We start from the raw sequence: 23185 nt of genomic DNA on the forward strand, positions 1-23185 counted from the left end.
GATTTGGCGGTACATCTTTTGTATGTCCCCATTGAAGACATATTTGTACAATCGCCAATTCAAAATGACAAACATGAGATCAGATTGTAAGGTGGGGCCGATATGGAGAATGTCGTTGAGGGAAGTTCCGGACGCTGAAGGTTTAGAGGCGTTAAATACCACACGAACTTTGGTGGACTTACTCTCGGGTTTAACAACTGAATGGTGAGGGAGATAATATGAAAAATATTTGCCATCTTTATGGATTTCATAGGGAGTGATTGGTTTCATATGATCTAGGGATAGATACTCTTCTAATACTCGATTATATTCTTCTTGGAGATCGGGGTTTTTCCATTCCATTCGAATCGCTTGCTTCATTGCTTGCGAACGAGATGGACCGAGAGTGAGGTGAGAAGGAAACTCGGATTTAAATGGTAATCTGACTACATATCGTCCATCACTTTGCCGATAGGTGGTGTCTTGATAAAATTTTTCGCAAAATGCATCAGCATCGGAAGGTGGGTGGGATTCAGTTATTTCTTCGGTTTCCCAGAAAAGTTTAAGTTGAGAGTTGAGATTTTCGCCTGAGTTTTCAACAACATGTGTATGAAAACTGGAGCACTCAATAGACTTCAATGGCCCACTTAAATACCAACCAAAAATGGTGTTTTGAGCAAGAAGACTTCCACAAATTTGATGCTTGACTCGTTGAAGGAGGATTTGTGGTACCTATTACTAGGTCAATTGGGCCAGGGGTATAGAAATAGGGATCCGCAAGATCTAGGTCCTTAATTTCTGAGAGATTTGGTTTATGAAGTTGGAATGATGGGAGAAAGCTGGTGAGTTTTTTAAGGACAATGGCCTTAGTGTTTATGCTAATGTTGCAACGTTTGGAGAATATGGTAAGTTGGCAAACTCTGTTGGCATTTTCAACGATAGTCCCGCCCATTCCGGTGATTGAGAAATTTTCTCGATAGGTGGGAAGCTGCAGACGTCTTTGAGCCTTTTCTGACACGAATGATTTTTGAGAGCCTTGGTCTATTAAGGCTCTTAGGGTAAAGAGAGTGCCCATGTGCTTGATATGCACTTGGGCTGTGGGAAGATGCGTCTTCTCATTGTTCGTCGAAAAATTCGCTTGAACGGGGGGATAACTTACAGCCGAGGATGTGGGAGAGTCCTCGTAAGTGCCTTCAGTTATATTGAAAATGGGGTGTTTTGTATGACTGGAGGAAGGTTCGAGAGATTGGGTATGCAGCAAAGACGTGGAATTCAGGGATTGTTGAGTCGTTGGTTTCTTAACAGGAGCCTTAGCTTCAGGTTTACTAGTTGGTTTGACATGCAACATGGTGTGATGAGCCTTCTTACAGTGAAGACATCGAAACATGCTTTGGCAGTTATTGAGAAGATGGTTGTAGGCCAAACAGTTAGAACAGTAATTATTTTGTTCGACGAACTTGCTACGTTCTTGAGCCGAGAGTTTTCGAAACTCGGGGCAAAGCTTCAAGGGATGGTTGTTACTACATAATTTGCATTTCGCCACTAACTTTTCCTGGGAATGGTAAGACTGCACCTTCGCAGATGCCTTTTGGGGGAAAGAACTTCGTGCCTTGGTTGTTTTATAGCTGTACAAACGTTCAACTACTTCATATCGACTGGTGAGGAACTCATCCATTTGGTACCAGTTCGGAAGGTCTGTTCTGGATTTAAGGGACTGTTCCCACAATACTAGTGTCTCCTCGGGTAGCTTCGTCGAGCATAGATATATTAGTATAGGGTCCCAGTCACTCACGGAAACCCCTTGGGATTTAAGGCACGAGATACAATCATTAATTGTGTTTTGAATTTTCTGGATTGCTTCGCTGTTTTCCGAACTAGCTGAGGGATGGTTAAATAGCAATTTAAGTTGCTTGTCGATTAAAATTCGCTTGGTCTCGAAACGAGCTCTTAAAGCGTCCCAAGCTAGGGAGAAGTTTTCGTCACATAACTTATAATACTTGACAATGCTACCAGCTTTTCCGCGAGTCTTATTCCGTAAGTAATACAGTTTTTGAGCAGGGGTAAGTTTCGGGTGATTGAGGTAAACGGCCGTGAACATATCACGAAACGATGACCAGTCCTCATAGCTACCATAAAAGATCTAGGTATCACAAGGTGGGACTTTGATGCACGGAACCGAATTGTCGAAGAAAGCAGAAGAGTTACGCGAGGTGGTAGCCTGGTAGCTGGGGTTACCTTGAAATATTTTAAGCTGGTCGAGAATATGCGATTTGCAAATATAAAAACTATCAGTACATAATTGGAATTTGTTACCCGCTTCTTCTTTGAAGTCGGTGGGAACATGTTTTTCATCAATAAGGCAGACCTTTCGATATGAGAGTTGTAAACTTTCCCATCGTGCATTGAGATCCTGAAGCTTGATTTCCAGCAAAGTATTCCGGATCTTCTTTTTCAAAATGTTCACAGAAAGTTACAATATTGTTGGAGTCAAAAAGAAAATCTGCCATTACTGCTGATTCAGTCGCCATGACTTGCAAAGCGGAAGTGCTTATGTATTGCAAAGACGAAAAATCGGGTTACTGTAAACAGTAAAAAGCCTAACTCGCATTCCTGAAGAGATATAGATCGCAAGCCCTTGGTGTCTTAACGTGAGGTAACTAGATGCAACCAAGAAAACTTTATTTACTTCGCAACTAGACACTTTTGGCAAAGTCGAGAGGTTGGATTGTATAGGGCCTTTTTCTTTTTTGTAGGTGGAATGGGAACGTGATTTAGGTATATTAACGCAAGCTCCTGGAGCTTAAACTCAGGAAAACAGATGCATAATTAGTCAACCTCCGACGACTGTTAAGGTGAAGGGCAACCGTACCAAACAACCTTGAGAGAGAGATAATAAAATTAGTCGAACCTTCGACGTCTGGGAAGATGAATGGCAAATGTACCAAACAATCTTTAGAGAGAGATAAAAAATTAGTCCAACCTTCGACGTCTGGGAAGATGAATGGTAAACGTACCAAACAACCTTTAGAGAGAGGGGAAAAAATTAGTCGAATCTTCGACGTCTGTTAAGGTGAATGGCGAATGTACCAAACAACCTTTAGAGAGAGGGGAAAGAATTAGTCGAACCTTCGACGTCTATTAAGGTGAATGGCAAGTGTACCAGACAACCTTTAGGGAGAGATAAAAAATTAGTCGAACCTTCGACGTATGTTAAGGTGAATGGCAAACGTACCAAACAACCTTGAGAGAGAGATACGTACACGTAATGCAACTTGCCGTAAAAACGTACGACTGTTAGTGTTTACATACCGCGTAATTAACGCAACCAAACCACTGTATTTTGATTTTGACGATTTAGCAATTAACGCGAATAAAGCACTTTGCAAAAAGTATTTAGTTCAATGGGTAAAAAATGTAAACAAATCAAATCTAATAAGAATTTAAGTAATTGGGTTTTAACGCAAGTTTTGAGAAACGAACTCGATATTAGTTATTGCCGAAAACTGTGTTTAGGCACGTAACGGGCAATTACTGTATTTTAATCTTTACGATTTAGCAATTAACGCGAATGAATCACTTTGCAAAAGCATTTAGATCAATGAAAGAAAACAAATGTAAACAAATGCAAATCGAATAAGAATTTAAAATGATTGAGTCCTAACACCGGCGCAACCGGTATGGTAGTATAATAGGTGAACACTGAGCAGTACAAAAGAAAACAAATGCATACGCAAGAATACTGAATAGTGAAAAACTACTGAACTGGTGTAATAAGCAAAGCACTTTGATGTAATCTTTCAAAGTTTTGTAGGTACATACACTAATGTATTTATTAACACAAAAATCCCGAAATACGCGAGAACGATTCGTTTGTGCAAACGAGTATGTATGTATGTGGTGCGATACACAGTAAATAATGCGATAAATCCAATCTAATAAGAACGCGAGTGGTTGGGTTTGAACGCCGGCGCAACCGGTTGAAATCTGCAAGTCAGGGATGCTATACTTGCGCGAATGCGAATCGGAGAATAGAAGGGATTTACATACCTACATATGTACGCATGTTTTGTCGTAACGCGAATAAACCACTTTAATGACAATATGCAATATACCTCAAGCAGATATTGACATACGCAAAATACCAAACTTGGCGGGAATCTTTGTTTTGTCTTCACCACTGGGTACATACATGTTCATATGTATGTATATATGTATGTATTTCGTGGTACAGAACGCAAATGTACCAAATAAATACAGCGACAGATACGAATCTTATAAGAAAATAGTGGTTGGTTTTCAAAGCCCGCGCGAGTGTGCAAATTTAATTTTTACTAACGAGTAAAGGAGATTTTAGGTGCAATCCCGTATTCCTCGGACTCGGACTAGTAAAACTGTCAAAAAATAAAAATTCGCTCAGAGCGAGAGAGTGACATTGAAAAGTACGGGATCGCTTTCTCGCACAAAATGGTAACTTCTGTCAACTTCAACATAACCTCCAAATTTTGGTTGTAAATTTTTGCTTATTTTGTATGTAAACACACTCATCTCACACATGTAAATAACCATAAATACTTTCAATTTCATTAGAATCCACTTAAACAAGTAATTAAATACTTTTCAACATGAATTAGCAGATCGAACTTTTCTTTTGTTTACAATTTGGTTGCCAAACAAACTACAGCTGATCGTTTGACACATTTTCCAGAATTTACCAGCAAAAAATTCTCGGACTAAAACTGGTAACTTCTGACAGAGAGAGAACCGTATTTACTCTCTTTTTTGTCCTCTCAATAGTCAGAGAACCGAGTACGGGATCGATTTCCAGTAAAATCTGACTGATTCTGACTATTTCTGACTAGTCCGGACTCGTACGGGATCGCAACTTTTATATGTATGGGAATGAGAAAGAAGCAACGAGTAAAAGCAAAAACTCGGCGCTGAAGTTGGCAACAACAAAACAAACCACTCTGATTCGTTATGTACATACATAACGCAATGTTTTTAGGGCGAGTTAACGAGTACGATCTGCAAATCGTTAAGAAGCGTGTATGTATATATATACATATACATACATACAGGGTGTCCGGTGGCAGAATTAGGAATTAAAAGCTAAATTAAAAAAGAATTACTAATGATAAAAGTTTATTTCAATAACTATTACAAAGAAGACAAGTGCTGATTTTGTTTTTTAAAAATCATTCATCTAAAAATGTTGACCGTTACGTCGGATACACTCTTCAAATCTGGCCTCCGTACTCCGAGCCACTCGCTGGAGAAGTAATGTTGGGATACCATTAACCTCACGAACGATATTTTTTTAGTGCTGAGATGGTCGCTGGGTTTTTTTCGTAGACTTTACTTTTGAGGTATGCCCACCGAAAAAATCCATAGGGGTAAGATCGTCGTAGGGGAAAACGTCGAATATTGTAACGTGGCCAAAATCTACGACGAGCAGTTGCACACTAATCACTGACCTTGAAAGACGCTTCGATTGCGAACGCATGTTGTTTACCCGTCCACTGAGACATCGCTATTAAATAACCCGCACGAATGACGAACCTGACGCTGCCCCCACCCCGCCGATACGCTCAGCGGTTAGGTAGAAACTGTAAATCTAAAACCCAATTCTGCCACCGGACACCCTTTACAAGCGTATATATGAATGCCGTTGTCGATTAACGGTAAAATGTATGTATGTACATAGGTGAAAAATAACAGGATAGTGGACTTACATGCGCTGTTTGATACGGCTCATACTTCTCTTGTCCTACGCTGGCCGGTCACCTTGGTCGACTATGATAATATTTACGGAAGTCCTTTAGCGGCTTCTTTCGATGTTTTAAGCGGCTGCAAGCTAGTGCTCCCTCGCTGGTTGGGAAAATTTTTGGGCGCTGCTGCTCACTATGTATGATGTGTAGTATTTAAGCACCTTATTGCGATGGTGTTTTACATCCTTTAGTGGTTCGGAAATCCTGAGTGCCACGGACCTTTACGCACACACAACTTTGTGCCAGGTGGAGGTCGGCTAAACTTTTATACCTTTTGTCAAAAAACACTTACTTATGTCTTGCAGACTTTGGGGCAATGTGTTTAAATAATTTTACTCGCAATTGAATATCAAAAAACTGTCGCTGTGAATACTGCTGAAAAAGCTGCCGTTCGCTGTCAAGTCTAATTTGAAAAGAATGCACATGTAAAAATGACAGTCGCAGGCAGTGTGGCCAGGCGACTATTGTTCTTTCGAACTTGATTTTCGAAGTTGAGTTGCCACTTGTTAATTCACATCNTCGGCAAGACTTGGAATTGACCCGATACATTCCAGTTTATTGATAAATTTCAATGATTTGATACATATCGATAGTTCAAAGAATTTAAAAAACACTAAAATCCGATAACTCGATGTTGCGGAATGAAGCGAGTTATGTGAATTCGTTTTCAATTCAGGTTTTATTTAACAAATATGCTTACTAACTAGTTTTAATGTTTGAGGAAAATTTATATAATTGGTAATTGTTGAGTGAATGAAAAATTGGATCTAAAGTAACACTTTGCAAATGAATGGGCAATTTATGTATGTAAGTAATAATTGAGAAGTGAATGAGCAATTTATGTATGTAAGTAACAATTTAGAAATGAATGAGAAATTTATGTAAGTGGACTGTATGACTTATTTTAAGTTTATATAATTCAAGAGGAAATTCATGACATGACATTAAGCGTTAATGTTAGATATTTCAATGAGAAAAATATTATCAGTACAATGGGAATTTGTATTTACATATATACATATATGTGTTCAAATGAAAATCAATGATTGTATGAAATGGATGTTATACTTATGAATGTTGATGAATGGTAATGAGCAGGGAAGGGATTTTAAGGACCTAAACACCTATAAAAAAGGCAAAATAAAATAACGAAATAGGCTGGAAAAGGCAAAATAAAATAGCGAAAAAGGCTGGAAAAGGCACTGGTATTGCAAAAAAGGCAATAAAAGGCAAAACAAAATAGCGAAAAAGGTAGGAAAAGGCACTAGGTATTGCAAAAAAAAAGCAAAATAAGGCACTAAAAAAAGACAGAAAATACGAAGAACAATCAAAAAATACATTTATTTTAGAAATGTTTATGTTACAAGTAAAAAGAGAAAAACTGAACTAGTTTCATTATATGAAAAATTTGTACTTTGAATCTTTGACTATTTTATCCTTTCGAGTTTCTAACTCATAAAACTTGAATCTGTATAGTTGTAGTAACATTGAACCACAAGATGCATTTTGAAGTTTTCTGGCAGGCTTTTCATTCGATTTTCCCGAAGAAAATCCTTGAATGTACTAAATATGCGCTCGACGTAAGTTGATACAAGTAGAGCCCAATTTAAATATGGAACGTTTGAAACGTTCATATTATCAGGAATAAGGGCGTTTTCCTCGCCCTTTACAATTTTATCCACACCCCTTATTGTCTCCAAGCCTACGTTAGCTGATAAAACGAATTTGAATTTGAATTTTTCCAACACCAATTTGGCAAGAGGTCCTTGCGTTTCTATAAGCCGCATGGGCATGTGTATATTTTTTAATCTTAAAAAAAAAAATTAAATGCTATAATCACTTTTTTAAAGGTAGAAAACGCAAAAAATGCAAATATCTTACAAAAGGTAAAAAAAAGGCAACATCAAATGTGTATATATGGAATCAGGGAAAGCTAAGTCGTGGACATTCTTAATCGAATATACTCTATCTCTTTAGCAGAAAAAAAGGCAATTTCCATAAAATCCGTTCCCTGGTAATGAGAAATGGTGATTCCCACGATGTGAGGGTATAAAATAGATGTGCCAAGGTCCCACGTTGACGTTAAGAAAATAAGGTGTATCGAATTGCCACGTTGCTTGCGTGCGCTCTGTTCTCCGGTTGAAAATGAAAGAAGGAAGGATGGTAAGGCGGAAGTTATATTTATAGGCCACACTGTAAAGGCGAATTCAGTATGTCTGCTGGTAACACTGGAAGGCAAATTCATTTTTCGAACTTCCAACAACAGCAGGGATGCTTGTAGTGTGGAAGTCCTGCAGGGATGCATTTAGGCAAGAAATTTATAAACGCAAGTCACGTAAGAACTTTAAGTGAGCGCAAGTCACTTAAACACTCGATAAATTTCGATAAGTCGAAAATGTAAATTCTTTGGATACCTTTATAAATTTTTACTGCTGACAGCTCCACATATTTCGAAAGCTAACTCGTTACACTCTGTTAACACGATAAAATTCGATAAGCAGTGATAAATCGATAAGCTTATATAACCTTGAAATTTCGATAAATCGATATATTTTGAAAATTCCATAAACTTCGATTCGATTCGATAAGTTGAAAGAACTCCATGCATTACGACAACTCGATAAATTTCGTTAAGTCTATAAATAATGATAATTCAATAAATATCGATAACTTGATATATTTCTTTAGCTTGAAAAATTTCGATAATCCCACACGTTTTTATAGCTCGATAACTATCCGTAAATTTCAACAACTAAGTTTCTGTATCTATAAATTTCGACAACTCAATAAACATTGATCAATTTGAATAATTCGATACGTTGCGATAACTTAATAAGGACNTGCAAATATCTTACAAAAGGTAAAAAAAAGGCAACATCAAATGTGTATATATGGAATCAGGGAAAGCTAAGTCGTGGACATTCTTAATCGAATATACTCTATCTCTTTAGCAGAAAAAAAGGCAATTTCCATAAAATCCGTTCCCTGGTAATGAGAAATGGTGATTCCCACGATGTGAGGGTATAAAATAGATGTGCCAAGGTCCCACGTTGACGTTAAGAAAATAAGGTGTATCGAATTGCCACGTTGCTTGCGTGCGCTCTGTTCTCCGGTTGAAAATGAAAGAAGGAAGGATGGTAAGGCGGAAGTTATATTTATAGGCCACACTGTAAAGGCGAATTCAGTATGTCTGCTGGTAACACTGGAAGGCAAATTCATTTTTCGAACTTCCAACAACAGCAGGGATGCTTGTAGTGTGGAAGTCCTGCAGGGATGCATTTAGGCAAGAAATTTATAAACGCAAGTCACGTAAGAACTTTAAGTGAGCGCAAGTCACTTAAACACTCGATAAATTTCGATAAGTCGAAAATGTAAATTCTTTGGATACCTTTATAAATTTTTACTGCTGACAGCTCCACATATTTCGAAAGCTAACTCGTTACACTCTGTTAACACGATAAAATTCGATAAGCAGTGATAAATCGATAAGCTTATATAACCTTGAAATTTCGATAAATCGATATATTTTGAAAATTCCATAAACTTCGATTCGATTCGATAAGTTGAAAGAACTCCATGCATTACGACAACTCGATAAATTTCGTTAAGTCTATAAATAATGATAATTCAATAAATATCGATAACTTGATATATTTCTTTAGCTTGAAAAATTTCGATAATCCCACACGTTTTTATAGCTCGATAACTATCCGTAAATTTCAACAACTAAGTTTCTGTATCTATAAATTTCGACAACTCAATAAACATTGATCAATTTGAATAATTCGATACGTTGCGATAACTTAATAAGGACGGATAAATTTCGATAATTATAAACTTCGATGATTCGATAAATTTCGGTACCTTTTATGGCTAATTTTATTTCGATTCCTATTGGAAAATTTCAATTCAGTTACCCTAATTCTTATGTATTTCTCATTGTCTCCATTTTCGCCTTTATCATCACTTTTGCCTTCTTTTTTTGTCTTCATCGTTATCACTTGCTGATCTTGATATTTATCTTTATTTCAAAGANATTTCGATAATTATAAACTTCGATGATTCGATAAATTTCGGTACCTTTTATGGCTAATTTTATTTCGATTCCTATTGGAAAATTTCAATTCAGTTACCCTAATTCTTATGTATTTCTCATTGTCTCCATTTTCGCCTTTATCATCACTTTTGCCTTCTTTTTTTGTCTTCATCGTTATCACTTGCTGATCTTGATATTTATCTTTATTTCAAAGATTAATTCCAAATACGAAGTAAAACAAAATGCGAAATAGCTTAAATTGAACAGTTTGCAAAAATATGGAAATTTTTAAACGACGATTTTCAACCAATTTCGAAATTATAATAATTCTCCTCATCTACAGAAAATTACCTTTCCAACGGTGGTTTTGGTTTTTAAATAGGTAAATTTACCTTGGTATTCATCTTCGTTTTATCTTTCATATCCTTGTTGTTATCCTTTTCTTTATCTGTTCACGTAGATGAGATGAGGTGCGATGACGTAATTTTACGTGATGTGATAGGATATGATGTCATGTGCTGTCATATCCTGTGATGTCATACAACATGATGTCATATTATGTGATGCCACGTCATGTAATGGCATGTCATGTCATACGATGTCATATCATGTGAGGTCAAGTCATTAGATGTCATGCCATATAATGTGATGTCATATCATTTGATGTCGTGTCACGTGATATCGTGTGATGTGATATCATATTATGTGATGTAATATCATGTGATGTTTCATCGTATCATGTAATATAATGTGATGTGATGTCATTTAATGTGATCACATTTCATGTTCCGATTATTATATCGATAACCCTGTCGATAACTGTGTCGATAAAAATACCGATAACAATATCTATAAACATATAGAAAAATATAACGATTGCAAAATCGATTCATTCATCGATAAATATTACAATCATCAGTATCGATCATTAAACATAGCGATAACAATATCAATTATTGTATAGATAACAATAGCGGTTATTTAATCAATAACAGTATCGATAGAAATATAGATTATTTTATCGATTACAATATCGAGTTTTATATCGATAGCAATATCGATCTTCATCCTCATCCTTTTCTTCATATTTATCTTTACTTTTGCATATTCCTCTTCACATTTACCTTAAAGTGTTTAAATTTACCTTGATCTTCGTTTTTGCCTTTATCTCTAGGCATATTTGTTTTTGTTTTTATTCTCAAACCGCTAAACCGCTAACAACCATTTCCGTGTGCATTATTCCCCTTGAATTTGACAATTTACTCCCAACCAACCAACTTCCGCTATAGAAGTTCCACTCGAAAAAGTCAAGAAATTTTCTTACCCTTTCAGTTACCCTAGTTCTTATGTGTCTGTCATCGTCTCCATTTTCGTCTTTATCTTCACTTTTGCCTTTTTTTTGACTGCATCGTTATAATTTATTTCTTCATCTTCATATTTGTCTTTAGTGAAGCATCATGCGGAAACATGTCAAATTGAACATGTTGCAGCAACATCTGTACACATAAGCGGAAATGTTTAAACGACGGTTTTGGCCATAATTTTCAACCAATTTTGAAACCATAAAAACTCTGCTCATCTACGGAAAAATGCCTTTCCAATGGTGTTCTTGGTTTTGAAATCGGTTCGGCAGTATCGCTAAACGAACGCGGACAAAATTTATGTTAGCGTATTAATATAAAGATTATAATATAATAATAATCGTTTGTTTAAAAAGAGTCACATCTTACTCGCAAATTTATTTAAATATTTGTAGCCCATACAACTGATTAGTTGTTATCAATGAAATCGAATCCACTGCATTACTACTCAGATTGGCTCTCTTAGATGAATTTTCACACTGACCTGGTTGCAGGAACAGCTAAATCTATTTTAGCTAACTGAGCTAAGTGCGGTTTCCGCAAAGACATTTATCCAATATTGTAGAACATCAATAATTTATTCTTGCCGTCTTTGATTGGCAAAGGCCACTAAAGTCTGCTATACAGTTCAATGCGAGCGTGAGCGTGAGCTTTTTATATTGACCAATATCTTCGTTATTACTTAACTTTTTGCAATAGTTGATACATGAAAAGATAGAGAATACAAATGGAATTCTTTGCCTTTGAACTGTATATCAAGCTTATGAGAGGACGGATAATTTCAGAACTTTCCAGTCCACTAACATAATCGGAATTAGCATTAACTCAAAATCATCAGCCTCGTCATCTGAAGTGACAGCGGCAGCACTGCTACCGCCTTGTATAAATTCGCCTTGAATTGCAGCTAATTTATCAGTGTTGCCATAAGTCACAATATATTAGAATTAAAAGTAAAGCTATCCACATACTAGTCAACAAATTTGTCATGTAAGTCATTTTTTGTAAAACGGCACAGTTATGCTATTGAAGAAAGAAAATTTTGGTTGCTAGATCCTGCAGCTGATTTTTATAAATTTCTGGAAACCGATTGAAACCTGTGCTTGAAACGGTTTCGGTTTCGTCCCTTTTCAGGTCAAGATAGCGGTTACGGTTTCGGTTTTGAAAACGAAACGGTTTTACACGGTTACGGGTTCGGTTTCATTCCCTGTTTAAAACCATAAGCAGAAGACATAATTAGCATAAAAACTCTGATACAAGTAAGTAGTAGCTAAAATTCATATAACTAGTTTGGATTAAATTCTTTTTGAAATTTTTTTCTAGGCATTGTGTATACCTCGGAAACCTATTAGAAAATACTCGTTTTAAAAATTTTATATTACAGTTTAATAACTAAGCCTTAAGATATGAGTTGAAATGTCACACCCCTCACCGTGGAATGAGCCACATAAAAAAAATTCAAGTTTTTTTCGCTGGTTCAGAAATAGTTACTAACAGGCCTATTCTGCGCTGGTAATAAAAAGTTTGTAACCGGTAAATAAAGTTCCTGTCAATTTTTAAACCCTTTTCGCATTCTGTGTACTCTTGTAACCGGTAAATTTTGTTACCATCTCATAAGCTGGTAACAAAGTATTACCCCGTGAAATATGCAATGCCAGAATTTGCACAATTCTTCATAGCTGAATCGCTGAATAATTTAACTGCATTACCAACGTTCCTAGAATCGCGGTGACAAGAACTGGTAACATTTTTTGGTAATAAAATTTCCCGGTTACGAAATCTTCGGTAACGCGCAGAATAGACCTGTAAAAGTGTTCTTACACGATATTTGTACATGCCACTTTTTACATATGGAAATGCAAACATATCGTGTAAAGGCAAATTAGATTTTGTACAAAGCAGATGCATGCACATTAGACCGTTCGTCATTTTAACTTTTTTTAAATATACAGTTTGCCGGGCTCAAAAAGATGTCTTTTGGTCTAAAAATAAGTTGTGCAAAATTTTATTCGAATATGATAACTCTAAGTACTTGCGCGTTGCATTTGAAAATTTAGAAAACCATATGCATTCTGGGAAAAAAAATTTTAACAAAATAGTTGAAAGTCGTGAATTTTATAGTCATTTGCCATGTAATGAATATGAGGTCAAAAATTAAAAAAGTAGAATAGGTTTTAAGAATTTGCGAAGTTATCGTTTTTTTCAAATTGAGAAAACAGCATTTTCAATTTTTTCCAAAAATATCCGGTTGTGATTATCACACCACAAAAAGATCTCCACCAGATTAAAGGTCTTTGAAATCCCTACGAACCTGCTATACAATGTTTTGCAATCAAATTATCAGTTTAAGAGTTATCTGCCAATTTATTAGTGAAATCGGACTCAATTTTAAGTCGCATCGTTATTCTACTGTGAATTACACCTAAAAGCTGCAAACTTTTTGTTCTTATTTTTATGCTATATTAAAGCTTATTTAATTTCAAAGTATATAGATCCAAATTTTTTGCAAATCGATTTGAAAATAGAAAAGTTATAGCAAATCTAGTAAATGACATTGGATTCAAGCAACGTATCGATACGGTACAGCACATTTGATTGTAAAATAAATAAAAATATCATGATTTGGCTAGCAAAAAAGTTGATAAAATAAGATAAATTGAGATAGCAAAATAACATTTGATTTTTAGATAAGGTTTGGAAGTTTCTGCGGGATACATTTATACTTGTAAAACTGAAACAATGTTACTTATTGAATGTATTATGTATTTATATTATGATCCTTATTTTCAAGTAATACTACGCTCAAAAGAATGTCTAATAACCGCTTGTTTATTAAGCAATAGTTTGTAATAGTTTGGAACAATTGTTACGAATTATCATGGCTTGGCGGTTTATACGAAAAAACTGCAACTGTGGACATTTTAAAGAACAACTTAAGCCTATAGTTTACGGACAAACAAAATAGCAAATGTCGAATGTTTTCTTTTAAATAAAATGGAGCCTCAATTCTCTTGCAAAAGCATCTCGGGCGAAATCTCATTAGTCTTGCTTGTCGCCACCACATTTTCGAAATCGTATTGAGGCACGTTTTCGAGACAAAATATTTAGCCTCCAGCGCACCAGAAGTTTCAATTTTTAATCGGTTTGCTGCTGAATGGAACAAAGTGGACTTGAAGACGAAATTGTTCGTTAAAAAATAACAGAGCTGCAGTGGGAAGACATAAAGCTAGGGCTGCCAGATATCTCTGTTGCCAATCCGGGACACTTTAGGGAGGGCCTTCTCTTTCATTTCGACGTGCGAAAGGATGTAATGAAATTTTATTTTGACAGACAAAACCAAAAACATAAAAACATGAGATCATAAGATCACTACAACGTACGCCAACAAAACAAAACAACTTATCACAACTAAAGCACAGAGAATTTTTCACAATACATGAACCTTTTTTTATTCTTTATAAAAATACAGTTTATACTAAATATATGAAAAAACATAAATATAAAATTGTTAAACTTTGTGCTAAACTCTGGAAAATTTAATAAATTTGCATACAAATTTGCAACATTCTAATCAGACTTTATAATGAAGTTTTGCAGCCCATTAAATTTTAGTTGATTTTTGGTATTGTTTTTACTGAGATTTTCTTCCATACAAACTATGTTCGATAATTCTTTTTATATGGAAGACACTGTCAGCAAAAAAAAAATAAATGCTAAAAATCAACGAAATTTGCTGGCAACTTCAGACTTGGACTTTATTAATTGGCTCAAAAGCTACATTTTCAAAATTTATATAAAAGATCTGATCAGAAATTGTGATCTGATGAAAGAGCCTCCGAGCCAATAATTTTGTACGGCACTGTACTTTCAAGTACTCTAGGTTTCATGAAAGAAAAAAACTTAAGTACAAGATAACATTAAAATATCAGTCATATTATTCGTTGCTGTGAACTTGTTTCAAAACTTCTGTCTTTTCCTTAATATAATTGTAAAACTCTGTGCATGTCATTTTGAACGTATTTAGGTACATATACTAATCATCAACTATTGCTTGTGCAAAGTTCAACTATCTCAAAATGTGACTATTTCACAAATTAAACCGGTGCACTGAGAGAAAGATGTTTAGAATTAAAAAAGCGTGCTAAATTAAAAAAATACGCATATGAAAGAGCACCAACCCAACTCGTAATACATTTAAATATACAAATTTTAGTATTTAGTATAGAAATATTCAATTCAAATACGCCCATATTAAAATGTAGCGATTTGCAATTACCGATTGCTTTGAGTTTGAATCAACACCACGCGTGCGTGTTATGAAAATATTATTTTTAAATACGAACATTTTTAAACGATAATCAAATATCAAATCATTTTTCAATGATATTGTGGCTTATTAACATTTTATTTATTTTCTCATATTTTTATTCNTATTTTTTCATATTTTTATTGAGCTTTGTACCACGATTGTTCATTAGGAAAAATTGAAAAAGCAACAAAGTCACAGCGGTAGAAGTTATAGCAGCTATTTCGGAGATCACCACATCTCCTCATCAGACTTATTTTTTTCTAGACTTCAGCACTACTATGCGTTATTTCCCTCAGTGAATTCATAACATTTTTCTGAATATTACAACGCGTTTTTTCTCTTAGTGTAGTGATTTTTGAACTTTTACTCAAATTTGTGCAATCAAATCAAAAACTGGGACACTAAAACGAAACAAGGGACATTTTAAGGTTGGACCGGGACACCGGGACAAATAGTCTAAAACCGGGACATGTCCGGGAAAACCGGGACGTCTGGCAGACCTCCAGATTCGCGGGGATTACAAGGAGCTGCTTCAGCTAGCATTTGCTTTTTTAGGTGGTACTAGTGGTGATTTTCGAACATGCGGCCTAACATCCCATGCGCGGTTTATGTCGAAAACTATTTATTGCCTGAAGATATTTCTTTTTCGAGAACAGTTCAAACTGACGCCAAGAGAATTTAATAGTTTACGAGATATTTGCATTTTCCTCATTCGCCTTTATATGAAAGCTTGGTACCAGTGCACAAATCCCATTAAGGCTCCAATGCAAGATTTAAAATTTTTACAAAATGCAATTGAGTACGCCCAAACTGATGCAGTGGTATCCAATGCGGTTTTGAAAAAGTTCAAAAGTCATTTATGGTACTTAATGCCGGAGACAACAGCTTTAGCGTTTTTTGATAATGATGTGCCAGTGGAGGAAAAACGAGAAATGGGGAAGGCACTGCAAGCGGTCGAGCCAAACGTAAAATTCAGTGAAGATAGAGTAATTTCAAATCCCGTTCTCTTGATTGGCAAAACTATTAGAGATTTCGTGTCCTACAAAACTAAAAATTTCTTCGTTGCCTTTGGTTTGTCTTCTGACTTCTTACGGATGGATCCGTCCGATTGGGGAAAAAATGAAGATTATATAGACGCTCTCGAATTTTGTCGAGATTTATTCGTTGTAAATGACACAGCTGAGCGGGGTGTTAAATTTATGAAAGATTACAATCGAATATTGACAAAAAATGAGGAGCAAAAACAATTGGTGCTTCAATTTGTAGAAGCATATCGAAAAAAATATACATCACACAATAAATCGGCACTTGTTTATTAAAAAATCATGAAATATAGTTTTATTTTTTACAAGCTTTTTCTGAAATATTCTTTTCTTATCAAATTTGGCCACATTTTATTGAATTTGGCTACTGGGCACTAGGTTGACCAGATGAGCTTTTCAAGCGGTTATTAGACATTCTTTTGAGCGTAGTATTACTTGAAAATAAGGATCATAATATAAATACATAATACATTCAATAAGTACCATTGTTTCAGTTTTACAAGTATAAATGTATCCCGCAGAAACTTCCAAACCTTATCTAAAAATCAAATGTTATTTTGCTATCTCAATTTATCTTATTTTATCAACTTTTTTGCTGGCCAAAGCGTGATAATTTGTAACAATTGTTAAAAAATATTTAAAACTATTGCTTAATGAAACAAACCTATTGTCAGCTGTTTTTATACCCGAGCGCACTTGTGCACAAGGGTATTATAACTTTGTTCACATAACGGTTGTTTGTAACAGGCAAAACGAATCGAGATAGATATAGACAAATGTATACATAAATGATCAGAATGACAAAGAGAAATCGATTAAGCGGTGACTGTCTGTCCGTCCGTCGGTCTGTGCACACGATAACTCGAGTAAAAATTGAGATATCTTAACGAAACTTGGTATGTGCACTTCTTTCGGGCGTAGGACGGATGGTATTGAAAATGGGCAAAATCGGACAATAACCACGCCTACCTCCCATATAACGGTAATTTTCAGAAATACGAAAACTGCGATATTTTAGTAACTACTGAAGATTATTCACTCAAAATTGATATTTTACAATAATTTTTAGACGAAAAATAAAAATATTGTACATTTTTGGAAAATGGGCGTAGCCACGCCCACTTATGGATACATGTGTATATCTTGGTAATCGCTGCACCAATTTCTTCCAAACTTGGCACAGTTGTTAGTCTTGCTACAGCATACCAAATTTTTAAAATCGGACAATAACCACGCCTACCTCCCATATAACGGTAATTTGGAGAAATACGAAATCTTCGATAAATCAATAAATATTAAAGCTAATTTACTCAAAATTGATGCTTGCAACAATTCTTTACCAAGAAATACGTTTATGATAAAATTTTGGAAAATGGGCGTGGCACCGCCCACTTATGATCACATATATGTATCTCGGTAACCGTTCTACCAATTTGTACCAAACTCGGTATGATTATTGTGCTTGCCACATAGAAGCAAGACGTTGAAAATTATTGGAATCAGATTCAAATTACGACCACTTTTCATATAACGGCAAATTTCAGAAATGCTTGAAACTTCAATATTGCGAAATTTAAAAACGCAAATTTACTTAAAATTTATACACACCGGCTTACCATGTAGCTGTAGCTTTCGCAAAGGTGAAAATCATATACTTAGTACCTGCGCCGGGTATTTAATGTTCGGCTCCGCCCGATGCGATGTGCATAACATGTCACTGGAAATGATATTTTAGTTTATTTTACAATCAAATGTGCTGTACAGTATCGATACGTTGCTTGAATCCAATGTCATTTACTAAATTTGCTATAACTTTTCTATTTTCAAATCGATTTGCAAAAAATTTGGATCTATATACTTTGAAATTAAATAAGCTTTAACATAGCATAAAAATAAGAACAAAAAGTTTGCAGCTTTTAGGTGTAATTCACAGTAGAATAACGATGCGACTTAAAATTGTGTCCGATTTCACTAATAAATTGGCAGATAACTCTTAAACTGATAATTTGATTGCAAAACATTGTATAGCAGGTTCGTAGGGATTTCAAAGACCTTTAGTCTGGTGGTGGTTTTGTGGTGTGATAATCACAACCGGATATTTTTGGAAAAAATTGAAAATGCTGTTTTCTCAATTTGAAAAAAAACGATAATTTCGCAAATTCTTAAAACCTATTCTACTTTTTTAATTTTTGACCTCATATTCAGATTGTGTGGGTTATTTTACATAGCAAATGACTATAAAATTTACGACTTTCAACTATTTTGTTGGAATTTTTTTTCCCAGAATGCATATGGTTTTCTAAATTTTCAAATGCAACGCGCAAGTACTTAGAGTTATCATATTCGAATAAAATTTTGCGCAGCTTATTTTTAGACCAAAACACATCTTTTTCCGCCCGGTAAACCACATTTTATTTTTAACGAACGGTCTAATGCACATACGAAATAGAAATGTTTCTATTTTCACCTGATATACAGATAGAATTTTTGTGTTTGGTTATTTTCGATTTCAAAGAACGTAATTTTAAATAATTAATTAAATACTGTGAATTTGACAGACAGATGCAATTACATGTGTATCGACACTGTCACATTTACAGATGAAAATACATATCGTGTAAGAACACTTAAGCAAACATGTCATGCCATCAACGTAACTTCCCTAGAGAAGCTTAACTAACACTACTTTCAATACCTATAAAAGGAACCATACTTAACTTAACCTGTCATCTCTCGTGTTAAAGCATGAATGTTAAGACATGATGTTACGTGGAGACCGCTAATTTCTCATGTTAAGACACAGATGTTATGACTTGGTGTCTTAACATGGCTGTCTTAACATCAAATGTCATTTGAACGTTTGGCAACTTAATATTTCATTTCGAGCGGCATTTATTTGAGGAAACATCATTAATAAATGAAAATAGAGTGGCGGCCTTCATAAATAACAAGTAATTCAAAAATAAATTATTTAAAAGCGCATACATTTACATACATGCTAAAAAATAAAATGTTAAGACAGCATGTGCCTACATTGGAAATCAAAACAAAGTTAAGACACGAAAATGACAGATGTTAAGGTGCTACGAATGGAAGGTGGAGTTTGCGTGTAAGTTGAATTTATACTACAAAAAGATAGTTATGGAATTGCCTACCTGCATTTTGAGTTGCAACAAATGTGTACTTGTGCTGAAAACGACAAGAATTTGTGGTAATTTCTGTACTCACAATTGGTAAAAAAGGAGAAAAATTTTTACATATATTCTTAATTCCTTTTATAAAATGAGTTTTACCTAGGGAGTTATTTATATCGAAAAATAAAATATAACTAATACCCTGCTATTTAGTGCAAAAATACTTGCTTAGTATCTATTTCGAAGCAGAAGAAAACTGGTATTTTTTCTATACAACAAATTTTTAAAAATTGAGTTAAGCCGTTATATAGATCCCTAATTGCGATTTTATCGTAAGCGACAAACTATCGGAAAAAATTTTTTGTTGCAAATAGATCACAAATACTAGTTACAACGTCCTACAAAATCACAGACTTTGAATATTTACCGTTACTGGAAAAAAGCTAAATGAATTTTATCGTTTGTTTTGCTTACACTTTTGGTTGTAAATGTTCTTTTTTATAAAAATATAGTTCATTCTTTAACAAAACCCGTGTAAATCCAAGTTTCCAACTTTGTGCAATATTAAAAATAAATTCAACAAACTTTCGTACAAATTTCGAGTTATTTTAAAAATTCCAAAAAATCAACCGTAATTTTTAGCCATTTGAAACTTGTACTTTAAAAAAAAAAAAAATTGGGACAAAGTTTTTTTTGTAGTTAAAAGATTGGTACAATACAGCAATCTTCTTTTGAAAAATTTCAGCGAATCATTTTTCGTGATTGGGATAAAGAAAAATATCTGGGTATTTACCCAAATGGGATACGATTTGCACCAAATTTCGGCAAATACCCAATCGTGTAACACTGCCTTTAAACTTGTATTTACACGGATGTTGTTAAAGAATGAACTATAAAAGACTAACCAAAACTAAATAACATCAAAAATAATATTTTAAAACTTGTCAAAATTTGGTGCGGCTATAATTTTTTCGACTACTGTACATGAGTTGACTATGATTCGGCTGTGCTATCATAGTAGCACAATCCCACTTACAATGAAAATACGGTCACGAATTTAAAAATTTTAACCCTGTTTGTGTGAAATATTTTATTTTTATAAGTATTTTTCTTCTATGTTGAAATAAAAATGAATATAAAAAAAAACTATTTTTGTTCGTTTATAAACGTCCAGATTATTCATAACATACAACATAAAAACTATCGCAAACGCAAATTCTTTGATAGCTTTCCTCTCAGCATGTTCAAGGAAAATATCCTAACGCCATTTTACCTTTAGATAATAGGGTATGCAAAAAAAAAATTGTCCCATAAGAAAGCTAGCATTTAATAATGTTGTTGTCCATTTAAATCCAAATAAATTTGTATACTGTTTAAGGGAGAATTGAAAAAAAAACGCTCCTGTAAATTTTACCTTTTGTCGTTTACGATAAAATCGCAATCAGGGGTCGATATTTTAGCATTGATTTTTTTATTAAATTTTTTTTCGAGACTTTTACGTTGGTGGCATGAAGTTTTTGCCTAAAAAGAATCCAAGTTTTTTTGCAAATAGTATGTTATAAAATGTACAATAATTTTAACCTACATATGTGTGTAGCAAAGCGATGAAGAAGTAAAAAATTAAAAGAGAGCATAATAATTTTTAACTTTTTAAAAAATCAGCGGGAGAATAAATAAAGTCCAGACTCACGCAAAAAAGTTATATTAAAAAATTCTGTCCAAAACGCTGTCCGAACTTTAAATTTTTTTACCATATTTTAATAGAAATCCGTTTGTTTTTAAGACAGTTTTAATAGATTTAGTCCGAGAATAACTAGGTCAGTAGCTTGTTTCTGTAACTCTTCTCTACCGATTATTTCTCTACTGGTAGGGAATATACGTCATTCTCAAACAGAGCTGTAAAATGGTTGAATCAGTAGGATCTGCATTCACTCGGCTATCTTTTCAAAATGTTTATTGTTTGGTTGTATAAAAACAACCTTATTCCTGAGTAGCTTAAATTATTTTGAAACAAAAACAAACGTAATTAAATTTTATGTAACGAACTAAATTTTTATTTGTACAAAGCGATATTTTTATTTCCCAATACCAGGCGCTCATACATATGAAGTAGCAACCTTTCTATATGTATAAATTTGCTTGTAGAACTTTTCAATTTAGTTTTTATTTTATATAGAAGCCTTTGAACTTTACAAAGAAGAATTTTGGAAATTTAAAAATTTATACAAACAATTTTGTACGTAGAAATAGAAAATTTGTTACTTCACATCATTGTATAGGCTTACAAGTATGGAAAGCGCCATTTTGTTTGTTTACATTTGAAAACAGCTGAGATCACCTGATTTTCAATTCTCTCATTCTCCGCACAGAGTTACATTCAAGTTTCAGAAAAAACTTTAAAATGTAAATTGAGAAATATTTTAGAAAAATGTGTTTTTATTCATTTGAATTCAATAAAAAAGAAATTAAAAATGCGTGCCAAGTCTTGCATTTCCAATAATAACGATAAATGTGTATGTTCCAGGCAATAATTTAAAATATTTGTGAAACTTATCGTTTTGCGCTAAAATACATCAATGTGTGTGAAATTCGTTGTCATTGCTTTTGTTTTGAACATCATATTCGTGCCTGCCGGTGGAAAAATAAGGTAAATTTGCATTTATTTTTAAGAAAACATATAATTTAATATATATTTCTTTCCAGAGCGACATACGGACAAGTAAGATGATCATCGTTTAAACAAATGGTTTATTTTCTTGTACAAGCAGCCGTGGCCCGAGCAGCGCAAATCGTGGCAGAGAATTATAAGTAATAAGGGAAATAATAGTGCGATAAGAAACTGGAGCTCGGGGAAAACTATAATTTACGTCTCTATGCAGCACGTACGCATGTGTGGGTGCATTTGCGATTGTGGCCTAAGCAGCGGCCCGAAAAACCTTACCAAACTTTTTTTATTTTACGCTTACATCAACGTTATGCCACAATCACGTGCCGCCGCAGCTGCAGCTACTGGCAGAGGCCCACAGGCACTCGTAAAAATTGGCCACTATTTACTGGACGCAACACAAGGTAGCAGTAAAGATATTGGACCTCATGCATTAAATGTGAGTTTAAGCTCCAACTCGATTTTCAGTACAAATTCTTGAGCTTAAGCTCACCCCTTTAGTGCAAAAATTGAGTCTGACCTTAGACTCATTTTTTATGCATGAGGCCCATTAAATCGCATAAATTGGTTGAAATGGTTGGAAGTGGACCAACAACTTGCTGCCTTCTCGTCAATTTGGTTACGTTGTGTTGACTAACTCCGGAGGCATTATGGATCTTGAGGAGGCCAGACGGAACATTTGGGAGGCAAAATGCTAGGATTCTTGTTCTAAGCTGGGCACTGGGTATTCACACTTTTGTTAGTGTATTGAAGCTATTGCAGCTGGCAAGAGCAACATGTTTATATTATTTTTTACAAAAATAAAAAGATGAAAGCCACTTAAAGTAATGAGTAAATTTGCGTGGAAGAAAATAAAGAATAAAGAAATTTGTATGATGAATATCGAGGAAAAT

The 23185-nt window shown here is 34.5% G+C and overlaps 1 protein-coding gene and 1 long non-coding RNA gene across 2 annotated transcripts in view; both read left to right on the forward strand.

Moving 5' to 3' along the window:
- The window catches only part of fws (Conserved oligomeric Golgi complex subunit 5 four way stop), a 75005-nt gene that overhangs the window by 37618 nt on the left and 14202 nt on the right, over positions 1–23185 (forward strand). The gene's annotated exons all lie outside the window — the stretch shown is intronic.
- Positions 22126–23080, forward strand: LOC108358748 (uncharacterized). Its single transcript, XR_001846825.1, has 2 exons — positions 22126–22274; positions 22331–23080. It is a non-coding gene; the product is annotated as an uncharacterized LOC108358748 (long non-coding RNA).

This window comes from Rhagoletis zephyria, unplaced genomic scaffold (genome assembly GCF_001687245.7).
Source record: "Rhagoletis zephyria isolate East Lansing unplaced genomic scaffold, Rhagoletis_zephyria_1.1 Rzeph_scaffold_00291, whole genome shotgun sequence".
Taxonomy (NCBI): domain Eukaryota; kingdom Metazoa; phylum Arthropoda; class Insecta; order Diptera; family Tephritidae; genus Rhagoletis; species Rhagoletis zephyria.